Consider the following 13,546-nt stretch of genomic DNA (forward strand, 5'->3'; position numbering starts at 1 on the left):
GAGCAATCTTTGATAATGGCTGCTTGGCATATGTCTCCTTTGCAGTTGGACGATTTGAGGTCTCAGTATTTTGGTTGTTTCTAATTCTGAGATACCTCTGAAGTGGAATGGGGGTGTGTTGTGTGTTCCAATGATGGGCTGGAAGGGGTGATTAAGGCTTGCTCGTTAGCAATTTTTTGCTGTAGTGTGAGTATTTTGGTACGCATGGCATTCTGGATGTTAGTGCACCACGTTTTCGTCTTTGTTGATGCCGTCAGGGGCAGAGACATAGGATTCCAATTCCCCAAGTATTTTGAATAATTCTTTTGTGTTGGAACTGGCTTTGAGAATTCTGGAGTTATAAACTTCTGCTTTGGCTGCCGAGATAGCTAGTTTGTAAGCTTTAGCAATCTTGTTCAATCTTATTTTACGGTGGTTTGATGTTTTTTTTTCCCCATGTGGCTTCGGCTCGTCTCTTCTGCGAGCGCAAAGCTTGGAGGTCAGCAGTGAACCATGGGTTAAGGTGGCACATTGGTTTGGATTTTCTGGGGAGGAGCGGTGCCATCAGATTTACTGAATTGGTCAGGGTGCTGGCATAAATGTCTGCTAGGCCTTGGGGGTCTGAGGTGTTAAGGCATTCCAGACTCAGTGGTGGTAGGGAGGGTGTAATCGGTTCTTTTGCTGGAGCTGTGGACTACCGTGAGTGGTAGTGTGGGGAGGGAGGGTAGTGAAGTTTCTGTGCAAGGGAGACGCCCAGTATGTGGTGGTCTGACCAGGGACAGGGGGTGCTGGAGGTGATAAGGGTCTGGCTGTTCAGATCGGTGATCCAGTCCAAGGTTCTTCCTTTGCAGTCGGTGGGTGAGGCCAAATAGTGTTTGAAGCCGAGGTCTATAAGGGCACTGGCTACTGAGGTGCCTGCTGTATCTAGAGGTCGTCGAGGCCTAGGTTGATGTCACCCAAAAGGATAATTCTGGATGCAGGCTTAATGTTGTCGCCTATAGAGTGGATAAGGTTTTCCTCGAAGGAGGCTGGTGGGCCTGGTTGGCAATAGAGGATATGTATGGTGATGGTATCAGTGGGGGTAGTAGAAAGTTTTATAGAGAGACGCTCGCAGTGATCTTCTGTGTAAATGCTGCAAGGTCTGACTTGGAGGGAGTCTCTGTAGATGAGAGCTACGCCGCCGCCTCGTGTGAGTGGTCTGTCTTACCTCAGGATGGAAAATTCATCTAGAATGGCTAGAGAGAGTGCTGGGCCAGGTTTCAGTGAGGGCCAGGTGGTCTACTTTCTGCGAGGTTATCAGATCATTGATATGCAGCACATGAGCCAGGAGTGACCTAACGTTAATGAGGGCTCCGAGTAGAGGGGGGGAGTTTACACTTCAGGGGATGGGTCAGGGTGACAGGGGGGTTGAGGGCTTCAAGGGCAGATGCTCCAAGGAAAGCATGGTATCAGAGTAAGACACAAGTGATCACAGTTCAAGGGTGTTTATTAAACTGTAAAATGGGTGAAATAAACACCTAATCTAAACCCAAATCTAAGATGGCAGCAAGCTACGACCATCAAATCATAATAATACAGTCCTAGTGGAGTCTAGTCAAATAAAAAGGGCCTATACTAAAAAAAAATTTTTTAAAAAATAATGATTGCCAATCCTTACCGCTATGCTACAAAATAGTGTGGTAGTAATGTTCACAAGAAAAGAAAAGTGTTCACCACAAAATGATAAGTCAGGATGGTATAGCTGGGGTCTTGATCACAGCACACTCCTGGGCTTCTCTCCGATATACGCGGTTACAGTTCCTTTTCTCGATATCAGGGCCTTCCGCTTAACTCCCCGTTTCAACCACCCATACGCTTACCGGGTTCCTATTCATCCGTCGTGAGACTTACTCTGCTAGCGTGGCACTGGTGGGTAGCTCCGGGGGGGATGGGGAGTTCTTGTAGGAGGTCAGGGTCTCACAACCGGCCCCTCCTGCACCTAGACTTCCTTACAAATGCCCAGGGGAAGCAAGCTTTGCAGTAAACACGACCAGCAGTCTGCCTTCTTTAGCCCTAGGGAGGTAAGGCTCTTTAGCTGTGCTGTAGCCCCACACAGGTACTGGCTCAGCACCTCGTCCTTCCTCCTCCTCCTCCTCTGGGTACTCACCACGGATTCCTCTGATCCCTCCTGCTTCTTGGTGTGCTTGGGTCTGTTGTAGGGATCCTCTGCCGGACTCAGACATGCAGCCTCCCCTCCTCTGCTCCCAAAAGCAACTTCCTTCTCTCTCTCTGCAGGCCCCTTTTAAGCACCCGTGTGATATTAACAGGCTGCAGGTGTGTGGTTAAGGCTAGGACTGCTGACTCTGCCTGGCCTCATTAGTGTGACAAAATGGCAGTCGTCCATAGGAGCCAATGGCCCGGGTATTCCCATGGGTAATCCTCATTCCTCCTTGTTGCTTCTTCACAGTATTTGGAGTACAGATTGAATGAAGCGGATTCTGGGAAATGTAGTTAGTTGTAGATCTTGGGAGGAAGTTGGTTGAATAATTATAAAAAGGTTTGTCAACGCAAAACGGGGATTATGGAGCTTGTAGTGTTTCTCTGAAGAGGAGGGCAGATTATTGTCAGAAAGGGAAGAAGAGGTGTATCATGGTGGATGAATGTGTTTTCTCCTGCCTTTTTTTAAAGGAAAGTACTGGGGTAAGATGGGACTGTGGTGGCAACATCCCATGAAGACTGAGGGGTTGTCGGGTAGGTGGGTATCGTAAAAAAGGGGATACAACATCTCACCCGAGGGCGTTCCTTCCGTGGGCCACCAAGGGCCCCTTGCCCAGGTGATCCTGCCTCGCTTGTCTGCCCCAGGGTTGGGATCCAAGCACGATGGCCCTCTCCTGGCCACCTGAACAAAGGATCCCCAGGGTCTACCAGTGAGAACACCCTCAGGTTTTTCACAGTGCTCTGGTAGTGGTGCCATGTTCTATGGGGTGCTCGACAAGAGGCCTGCTGAGATCCTCAGTGTGGGGGCATCGCATGGTGGAGACAGGGTTCAGACAGGAGTTCTGGCTGTGAATGGCAAGGTGGGGTGGTGTGCGGCAGGTAGTTATTGTGCTGGCTGGTTTGTTAGAGTCATGTGTTGACCTTGCGGTTGAGGTGGCACAACTGGTGTAAATTCTGGAACTAATGTGAGAATTTCGTTTTAGGGAGGAGGCTGGGAGATGGCAGGGGGTGACTCTGGGTGGCCTGGGGTGCAACCTTGCGTTCCTATGATGTATGGGATTACTTCCAATTCAGGTGCCGGCCCCCCATCCCTGCATTAAACTCTACCAATCTAAGGCATCTACCTTGATGCGTGGTAGCCTGGGATGGCGAAATGCAAAGGTGGAGGGACTGGAACGTATCCAGAGGACATTCCTGAGGCTGATGCTGGGAGTTCAGCTAAGTACTTAAAAAGGTTTGTTAAGGAGAGAAGTTCCAACTTCCAGTCTGGTCTTAAAATCACAGCAATTACCTACAGCAAAGGTTTGCAAGTTCCGCAGGGAATTTGCCTATTGGGTCTATGTCAGCCAAGCGTCCTACCCCACCAGAGTCCGCACAGAGACATCTACTGGGGTACGCAGAGCCAGGCACTTCAGCCTTTTTGGACCGGTCTCCAATCTTCCATTCCAGGAATGACTGAGACCCTGAGTCCACAAATTGCGAGGTTACTAATGTTTCTGAGTTTTCATCCTTTATTGCGATCACCCACAGCAAGTGGTGTGAAACAAAGCTCCTCTCTGTCTGGGGTTCACCAGCATTCTTCCGATAGGAAGCCATCCATTGGTCTAGGCTTCCAGCTGGTGGTACCTCCTACTCCAACATCCAGCTCTTGCCCACCTTAACTCAATAGAGAAAAGAAATTAAGACACTCTACTTTAAGGAGCACCTCCTTCACACCCGGCAGGATCTCTCCCCTCTATTCCACACAGCCCAGTGCCCCCACCTCCCTGATGGCCACACGGCACAGCACGCATGGGCGTAATGTTAGGTGGGACGGGGGTGTTTGTCCCCCCCAACTTTCATGGCACACAATTTAGTCCCCATTCATTTGAATGGGGCATTTTTTTTTCAGATGACATGTCCCCCCCAGCATTTTCAGCAACGTTACTCCACTGACAGCACGCCCTCATTTCCCCTGTGTAACATGTTTCCACTACCTGTACAGCTTAAACTATTCCCTGATGTGGTAACTCGTGTGGTGCTGCAAGGGGTCCCTGGTCTTCCCCCTAGCATAATCTAATGCAGTCTTTCAACACCTAATGACGCAGAGTGCTTTGTTTCTTCCTGAGACTAGCTCTTCGCTCAGTAAATACCCAAAATAAAAGATGTTTTCTGCTCTCCTTTTTTAGGGAGCTTGTAAAAAGAAAAGAGGATATAGGCCTTTCCCAACCCCCATGTCAGGCTGATCATCCAATACATACCAGATACTGGAACAGCCAGCCCGTTTTGAGCTTTTATTCTTTATAAGGAATTTTATAAACAATGGCATAGGTATATCAAACAGTTGATTGCAAGGGAAAACCATGTTCATTTGCTGTGATGCCAGGGACTTTAAAGCGCCTACGCCTGTGCGTGCCTTCCTGGCATCGCAGGCCGGTCATCGCGCTTGTAAACCTTGCATTTACCTTTTTGCGCGCTGCTGCTTCCTAGCTCGGCGGGCACTATTTCAACACCATACACAGAACATAAATACAGAATCCGTATCTGTGAATCAGGGGACATTACAAGCACTGTGTTACTTATTGGCAATTTCAGGAGAACTGTAGACCTCTGAGGCCGCCCCAGCAGAGGCCAGTCCGGAGGGTTTCTTTACACTAAGCTGAACAACCAGAATACGACTCTGCACCCCCTTGCTTGATCAATAATGCTTAGTGGTGTCACTCACATCTCAAGGTCAAGAGTTTTAAGGTAGTTTAAAAAAGGCAATTTGTTAATGTATCCTCTTCATCACATTGCAGTAAAAAACGAGTTTACCTAAATTAAAAAAAACACAGGAAATAAGCAAAGTCACACAACAGTTCTAGTTCTTTTGAGTAATACTGCGCTACTATAACCGACATTCCTGACTTCACAGAAAGGGACCCGACATGCGAGCTGTTCGTCATACAATCTTCCATGCCAAGCAAATAATTACCTTTCAATCACAGCTCCGGGACGCAGCTGCCTCTCTGAATGGAAGCCGTCGAAGAGTAATCTGTAACAAGACGAGCACAACATTCCGCGTTAATTCCAGTCATGTGAGGAGCAACAAAGCCGCGTCACTACTAATGCGCTCCTCAGCTCTCAATTTGCAAGACCTTCATTGTTGCTGAACGGCAAAAAACACTAGATCCATTTGTGGTGGAGGGGTGCAATTACGGCACCAACAACTTCACGCTGCTGCTTCCAACAACCAAAGCCCAGCGCCACACGAGTACCACTACCCACAGTCCTGACTGACATACACACCCAGTGACTAGCCGGCAGCACTGGGTCTTAAATGGACCAATTAACACAGCTCCTGGCCCATGAACCACATTCATGAGTGATGGAACTGGGAAATAGGTTCCATTTAGGGGTTGTCATGCACCGAGAGAAAGAGGCAAGATCACAACCAAAATGGATGCAACATGGTGGCTACCTGAAATAAAATCTTTAGATCACATTTCTCAGACTGCATCCTGAGCAGAAGCTCAGGTTCAATGTCTCGAATGATGTACCCAGTGATAAACATTATGCCCAGTCATTTCCTGTTTAGTGAAACCCATCATAATTACAGAAGAAGGCATGTGCATTAGCACATTGTTGCACAACTAGTGGCAGGGTAATGCTCTGTCCACACATGTACATATGTGTAGCTCGCCTGCATGACAAATGAAGGCAGTGAAACGTGGGGTACTCCAGGGATGTATTATCGCCTTTATCATAGGTCATGTGATGTTATGTTATGTTGGCTTATACTGCACATCGTTACAACCCAGTGGAAGACTGCAGACACTCACGTGGCTTTCCAAGAAGGACAGGGCTGGTTAGTGAGGGTAGAGTGATAGGATAGGTCCAGAAGCAGGAGAAACTGGCTTCTGGGTGTGTTGCCTTGCAGATGGTTGATTGCGTTCATGGCGTTGTTGTAGCCATACGGGTGAGGCCCATTGCCTGGGTAGTTTGTTCTATGGGAACGTTTGTTATGTTGTGTGTGTGTTTTAGGTGTAGATTGGCTGGTATTTGGGCTGTGGCTGTGCGCACTGGCTTCTTGTATCCGTAGAGGTAAGCTCCAGTGCCTGGGGTCGTTTGTTGTATGCAAATGTTACTTTTGTCGGATGTGTGTTTGTGTGTAGTTTGGCCTGCCCTGTGGGCATGTATAGTATTTGGGCGGTGTGTTGGAGGGGAGCAGGAGTGGGGTGGTTAGTACATTGGGTACTCTTAAAGTTCTACTCAGTGGCTAATTTTCACAATTCTATCTAAATGTGACGTATGGCTAATCTTCACAAATCTAAACATGCCATATTGCAGAGCTACTGTAAGTGAATGGATATCTTTTTGCAAATGATACATGAAACTGAATTTAGCCGATACCAAGAAATAATGGAAACAATAGGGAAATACTCTTGGGAGCTAGAAGTGCGCGATAGGAGGTGGAAAATTACATTCACTGCAACCAAGGAAATGGCATGTATTTGGGGCATGCGAATTCCAAGGTGCAGTAAAGGATTGGATGTCACATTGTAGTGGATGATGAACAGCAGAGGGGCTGTGCTATTATGTTCTATGAACAGGAAAAGGAGGATCAATATGAGAAAAACATGGGCAGAGCAACAGAACTCTTGGATGCATTGGGAGCGGTATAGTTGGCAAGAAGAGGAGGTCCCATTACATGATGTTTGCAGAAGTTCTATCTGCATTGATTTTCTGTTCTGTGTGTATCCTCCCATGAAAGCTGGAATGCAGAAGGAGAAACCTAACCACCTCCCTCTACAACGGCAGGCCACCTCTTCTGAATGAGTCTTGCTTCACTTCAGGCACGCCGGGGTTGGGGCTCCTTTGCAGACCTTTTATCAAACGTTCCTCCAGGGACCAGCAGCCTCTGGACAACCGCTCCTCAAATGTTTCTCCAGATAGTACATTCCTACGTGCAAACCAGTGTTCTCTCAGAGTTACCAGCTTCCCTCCACCAGCTGGTTTTAAATTCCTGGGTCACATTTCCTGGCTTCCCAGCTTCTCAAGGAAGTCCTTTCTTCGTTTTGGAAATTGACTCTTCATGACTCTTTAGATTTCTTCGCCTCAGTGATTGACAGACTGGTATTCTTTATCAATCCTATGTTCTTACTCTTCACAGTACCATGCTGATACTGGTCTTCTGTAGTTATATTACAAAAACAGATGTAAGAGGAGTCTAGTTGTCTGAACTGGTAGGGTTGTACTGGATGTTTGAGAATGACGACAAGGGAATTCCTCACTGGAAAGGGAGTCCTTATCCCCAAGAGGGGAGTCTCTCCCTGTGAGGTCCTGCTTACTGCCACCCCTAGGGGGAATGTTGCATAGCGGGCTCACATCCCTAGCCTCACCGAAGAGGCTCCCCCCTTCGGAGAAGTGACTGAATCTCTCGATTCGTCACACCACCAAGGCCTGTTGTGGAAAGAATATTTTTGGTGTACTTCCAAGCCGAAAAAGCGATACACATGTACCTTCAGATTGCTCCCAGCCACAGTCCTCTTGGGTCAACAGCTCCTCTTCCTGGCACCTACTCGAGTTTGTACTCCAGCTGCACTTGGCCTTTGATGCCTAATGCAGAACACTGAGCTATTTAATAGCACCCTTGATTAATGTGATTGTTCAATAAGTGTTTAGCTTAGTTATTCCCTAGTTTCTTTATTGTCTCAGAGTGCATTTGATTAGTTATTTCTGTGTGTACCCTTTCAGGTGCTTTGTCCTAGATGCTATATCACTAGTTGCCCATGCACCTGACATCCTGGATCTTATAGTCAACAGCATTGATATCTTGGCCATCACTGAAACATGGCACAACTCATTAGCTGGGCCATCACTCCCTATTGTGGTGTGCTCAGGTTATTCAATACTTCAATGTGATGGAACCCTCAGTTAGGGTGGCAGAGTCACCTTTATTTACAGGAATCCCATCCCACTACCGTCCCACTCCCATACTGCAAATCAATTTCCACCAAAATCAACTGCTCGCCCAAATCCTCCAACACTCTCCAACTTATTTACCGACCTCCAGGGCCCCTTGCTACATTCGAAGATGACCGTATCCATCTTATTTCCACCAACCTCAAACCCACCACCCAGCTACCTATCCTGGGAGACTTCAATCTCGGCTTCAATGACCCCACAGATGCCTCAGCTTTCACCAAATCTACCTCCACCTTGGGCTGCAACCAACGCATTCTTAACCCCACCCACTCGCAAGGGCGTACCTTAGACTGGCTCCTGGACAACAACAGCAACATCTTCACCTGCCCATGGACTGACCACCACATTATCACCTTCACCCCCCTTCTCAGACATCTCACTGAAATACAAACAGGCATCCACGCTACCAAAGCAACTTAACTACCTAACAGCAGAATAGCTGCTGCTTCCTCTAGTTCTCGAGAACTTTTAGCAATTCTCTGTGAAATGGATTCCCCTATTAATCCCCCCCTACCATCTCGAAAGTCAACCTCTGGTGCAGCAAAGTCCAAGACGCACTCACTGGCAAAATTGGACAATTGCAAGACAAAATCTATTCTAAATTAGCCTCTACGACTGATGTCCTATTACCCAACTCTCAGTTCGGCACACTAGTCCACAACCCACCTTTCAACTTCCACCCAATCTCTGAACATGACCTAGCCTCCTTAATGAAAGGGCTCAAACCCTCACGTTGCAAAGATGACATCTGCCCAGCCTCGCTGGTAAAGGAATGCACAGAACCTCTACTCCCACTCATCACTGATATCAATGCCGCCCTTGCCCCCTGCTGCGCCCCAACCTCCCTTAAAGAATCATGGATCACCCCATTGCTTCACTGGACCTGGCCATCCCCACCAACTACGGACCTACCACCACTGTAGCCTTCTTCCTGAAAATCGACAGAGCTGCCTACCTCCAAATTCAAGAATTCCTGGAAATCTACCACGTCCTTTGCTCTTGTTACTGTTACTCTGGCTTCCACCCTAGATATGGGACAGAAACCGCTCTCCTCAACCTAAAAACCAACTGGCAACCTCTTGCTCCCCTCGCTCTTGACCTATCCACTGCCTTCGATGTCGTTGACCACCAGACCTTATGCCACCACCTCACTTCCTCTGCTCACTTCTCTCCGGAAGCCACCAGGTGGTTCTCCAACTTCCTTGCCAAATGAACCTCAGGAGTCTTGGCAGGCGAAGCCGGTGCCCCTCCTACAACCAATCACTTGTGGGGTCCCACAAGGCTCTTGTCTCCCCTACCCTCTACAACATCTTGACAAAACCTTTGACCGGCTCCCCGTGGAATTTCCTACAGAAACTATGCTGATGACACCCAAACTCTCATCCACCTCTGTGGTGTTCACTCTCAGGACTCCCGCAAAGTAAACTCCATTTACGAAATGATCCAAACCTGGATGGCCTTGCATCGTCTTTGATTGAGAAAACAGAGCTCTGTCTCGTCAGAACTCTGACCCACCTCACCAAAACTGGACAATGCCTTCCTTTTTTTAAAATAATGATGGCCCCAAGATACCAGTTTCCTCATCTGCGAAAACCTTAGGCATCCATCTAGATGCTATACTCAACATGTGCCGTCAAATCTACCACATCGCTTCTACAGCAGCCTACGCCTCGAAGCTCATGTACTCAAGCAAACCATTCCTTTCCACTGACAATCGCCTCACCATTGCACAGGCCATCATTGGCTGAAAACTGGACTACTGCAACTCTCTGCTCTGCTGCTACAGTGAAAAAAAACAGGCTCCAAGTAACACAAAACAATGCTCTCCGTGACACATTGGACCTGGGAAAGCACAACCACATCTCTGAAGCCATAAGATAGCTTCGCTGGCTCCCCACTACAGAAAGAATCACATTTAAAATCCTCTCAATCACTCATCGTCGTCCGTCAAACAATGCACCGTTGAAACTAGCTCAGAGACTCAGCAAGACCCCTGCGTTCCCCTCACAGCCATTGCCTCATCTTACCAAGATTCAATCGCAAAAGAGCCGGAGGATCCACTTTCCCGGTATCAGCTGCCTCCCTTTGGAACAATCTACCACTCCCCCTTCACGCTGAACCCTCCTACCCCTTGTTCAGGAAAAAGCTAAAGACCTACTTGTTCAACTAACTTCCTCCTGTATTCTCTTTGTCCGGTCATTACTGTAACTAGCGCCTAGATGCCCAGGGGCTTTGTACGCTTCTACAAGTGTAAAAATAAATATAATAAATGATGTAGGTCAGCTGTGACAGATCATTGTTCCCCTGTTGAGAATTGAAATGAACCCGGCGTGGCAGTGGCCGAGAGTTTAAATGATCCATCTGCAATGTTGAAGTCTGGCGGAAGGGAACAGCCGAGCCTGTGGTTCTGCAGCAGGGGGTGGTGGCCCTCTGCTCACTGTGCTGGACTGCAGGGGCTCAGGAGCCAGGAGAGTGAATGTATCCCCAACCATAAGCCAGCACAGAAGGTTGTACTGTGCTTCTGAGCAAAAGCGCTGAATTCGACAGCAGCCACAGTACGCAAATCAGGTACTCCGTGGGGGAGATTGTGGATGCCACACCTGAGTGAGGCGGAAGTCCATATTGGTAGCTGGGAAGGGGGCTCCTCTTATCATATGCCCTTGCTAGAGACCCTAAAGATGATCAACCTTTGGGGATATGAAACGAGAGGGATGCTGATAAGGGTGTGAGGTATGGGAAATCGTCCGTGTACCAGCACCTGATCAGCATCACACAGTGTGCAGGTGTTCCTGATGCCCAGAGCCACTCTAGCCACAGTAGGGAGTGTCTAATGCAACTTTATTACAAAAGTCAAGCTCTGCTAGGTCATCTGCCCAAAGAAAAGCACAGTGTATGTGTTGTCTCGTAGGAACAACTCTGCAGAGCAAGAAGGAGTGCACCCTGGGACATAAAATCCTTTTGGGTAGAACTCTGAACTGAGTTCAATAGGGACTTCTGTACTTAGTTATGCAAAGTGTATTTTGGGAAATGTAGTTCCCTGGATACATCTCTTTACTGTGCATGGCAGAGTGCATTCATATAAATGTAGTATGGTACGGGTCTCTATTCTGAATGAACCAACGTGCATTATTGACACTTAGTCTTGGGAGTGTGCCCGCTGTGGGCTTCTGAAGTGAATCAGAGTGCCTCTTGGGACGTGTAGTTCTATTGAGGCCCCTTGTGAAGACTTGCTATATGGTAAGGGTGTAGGAGCCCTGACGTTTTGGTTTTTCTTAATTCATACAATTATCCAGGTAATACATCTCTGAATAGGAAATCGGCTGATCAGATCCCCCTTTCATAAACCGCATGCCAAAATCATAGTGTGTACTTGTATTATGCTGCATCAGTGTCCGGATTTGCAGCGCCTGCTCCACCAATGGCACAGCAGGTTGAGAGATCACAGGAGCCCCCCTTGACAACTGCAGGGACAGCCAAGTATTTGCTGCACAGGTGCTGCATTTAAAATATGCACCCATGCTCCAAAAAGTGCATAACCCGGAGGAGCCTGTCCTGGAGGCAGTGTAAATATAAGCCATACCCCAGTTAGATGCTGGTGGCCAGTTTCTCTCAGGTGTCCCAACCACATTAAATTGATACCACACGTGGCAGCCTGGTGGACCCAGTTCAGCCGTGGAAGGGTTAAGTGTATTCATTCCAAATAAGGCTCTGCCTGCCCAATGGCAGGACTGTAGCCTTGAGGGGTGGGGGAAGGAGATTGCCTTGCTGTTACTTTTTAAGGGCAGGTCACGCCTTTCCCCAGAGACAACCACTCCACAGGAAGCTGGTGTGGTAACAGGAATCAAAGGACGCACCCATTCAGAAAAGGCTAGGACTCCCACCAGGGTGCTGCATTTGTAAAGCCCTTTGATCTATTGAGAAGGGCAGGGTTAGTGTAGTCTGAGATATCTGGACTGTGTTTGGGAAGATTATGCCATCTTGGAGCTTTCCGCCGATCTTTCTCTTTCCTGTCCCCTCCACTTCCTGAGCACAAAGCACTTTGGGTGCGATGTCAGAAGGGCAAAGTCCACACCTTTCAAGAGCAGGGATTGAATCCCTAAAGAAGGCTAGTTTTAGTCCAATCACCTATAGACTTTTGCAATTAAAAGAAGGGGTCTCACGTCTGATTCATCCTTCGGACTCCAATCCTGAAAGACTTTTGTTGCTGGGAGAGCAGTCCTTTCCAGAGTCCTCCAGTTGTGAGGTGAAGGCAGGTGTTCCAAAGCAGAGGTGAGCTCTGTCCCCGAACCACCCCCCCCCCCCCCCAAGGACCATTGTGGGGGGGTGACCTCTGCTGCTGGACCAAGACCAGATCTCTGCCAGTCATCCTGTTGCCTGAGATCTCACCGTGTAGAGGTGTGTGCCAGCCTCCCAAGGAGAGGACTAACCTTGTCTCTTGAAACCCTGGATTTGGAATCCCAGCACCTGGAATCCAGAACATCTGAGATTACTGTTGTCAATGTCGACCTGCTGCAAGCCATGATTTAAGCACGATTTACACTGAGCAAACTATTAGGACGCTTCGACGCTGCCTTTGCCTGTTTGACTTAGTTCATTGCCACACATGCCCACTGAAGTGATTTTTGCCTCGGCTTGCACCAACAAAGTACCCCTGCCTTGCATTGCTCGAAGCACCATCCTCTTCATCGCCGCTCCTGTTAACTCGATCGACCAGACACTAGGGTCCCTTGAACCGTGACCTCTAAGTGCCGCACAGAATCAACTCGCCTGCACAACCCGTTACCAGCTCAACCGCCAAACTAAGCCTGGTGATCGCCCAATCCGCAACACCCGAGTAGGCGATTTGAGACCACAGCTACCTTCAATTCAACCCCGACTCGACGCCAGCTTGCCGCTGTATCACAACTGCTGGATTTTTTAACTGAAGAGAACCCATGATCGACGCCGTTGAACCACCAAGACCGTTGCACAGGTATTGACTAATTTGCCCCCCCACCCGGTGCATCATTGGGCCCTAAAGACTGGATAGGTTATTTTATGCCCTTTAGTAAACTCAAGAACATATTCTTTGAACATTATGGTCTTTTATTGCCTTTTTCTCCCCCAGTCTCATTACCCAGAGTTCTGCAACACGATGGCTCCGTCAATGCCTTTTATGGTGAAACTAAGTCTTACTACTCCGTAAAAGTTGAGAACTTCTCCTTCCGGCCTGCTCTCTCTGCTTCTATCGTATTGTACAGATGTTATTGCACAGTACAGAATTCAGAAAGCAATCATTGTTTTTTTGCAATAGAAATGCGAATGAGTATAGTGGTCAACCTACCATCATAAGTGATAAAGTAACAGTAAACGCATTACAAATCCTGCAATAGAGAGAAGCGGGTTCAGGGTAAGAAAAGTGAAAGCCCATGACCTTTCTGAGTCT

The 13,546-nt window shown here is 48.1% G+C and overlaps 1 protein-coding gene across 8 annotated transcripts in view; it reads right to left on the bottom strand.

The window, feature by feature from the left end:
• The window catches only part of PAG1 (phosphoprotein membrane anchor with glycosphingolipid microdomains 1), an 846,294-nt gene that overhangs the window by 475,757 nt on the left and 356,991 nt on the right, over positions 1–13,546 (bottom strand). For all 8 annotated transcript variants that reach the window (XM_069621261.1, XM_069621265.1, XM_069621260.1 and 5 more), the window contains one exon: positions 5,129–5,188. The gene's annotated coding sequence lies outside the window, so the exon portion shown is untranslated. The remainder of the gene's footprint in view (positions 1–5,128; positions 5,189–13,546) is intronic.

This window comes from Ambystoma mexicanum, chromosome 5q (genome assembly GCF_040938575.1).
Source record: "Ambystoma mexicanum isolate Mex_15411 chromosome 5q, UKY_AmexF1_1, whole genome shotgun sequence".
NCBI classification, from domain to species: Eukaryota; Metazoa; Chordata; class Amphibia; order Caudata; family Ambystomatidae; genus Ambystoma; species Ambystoma mexicanum.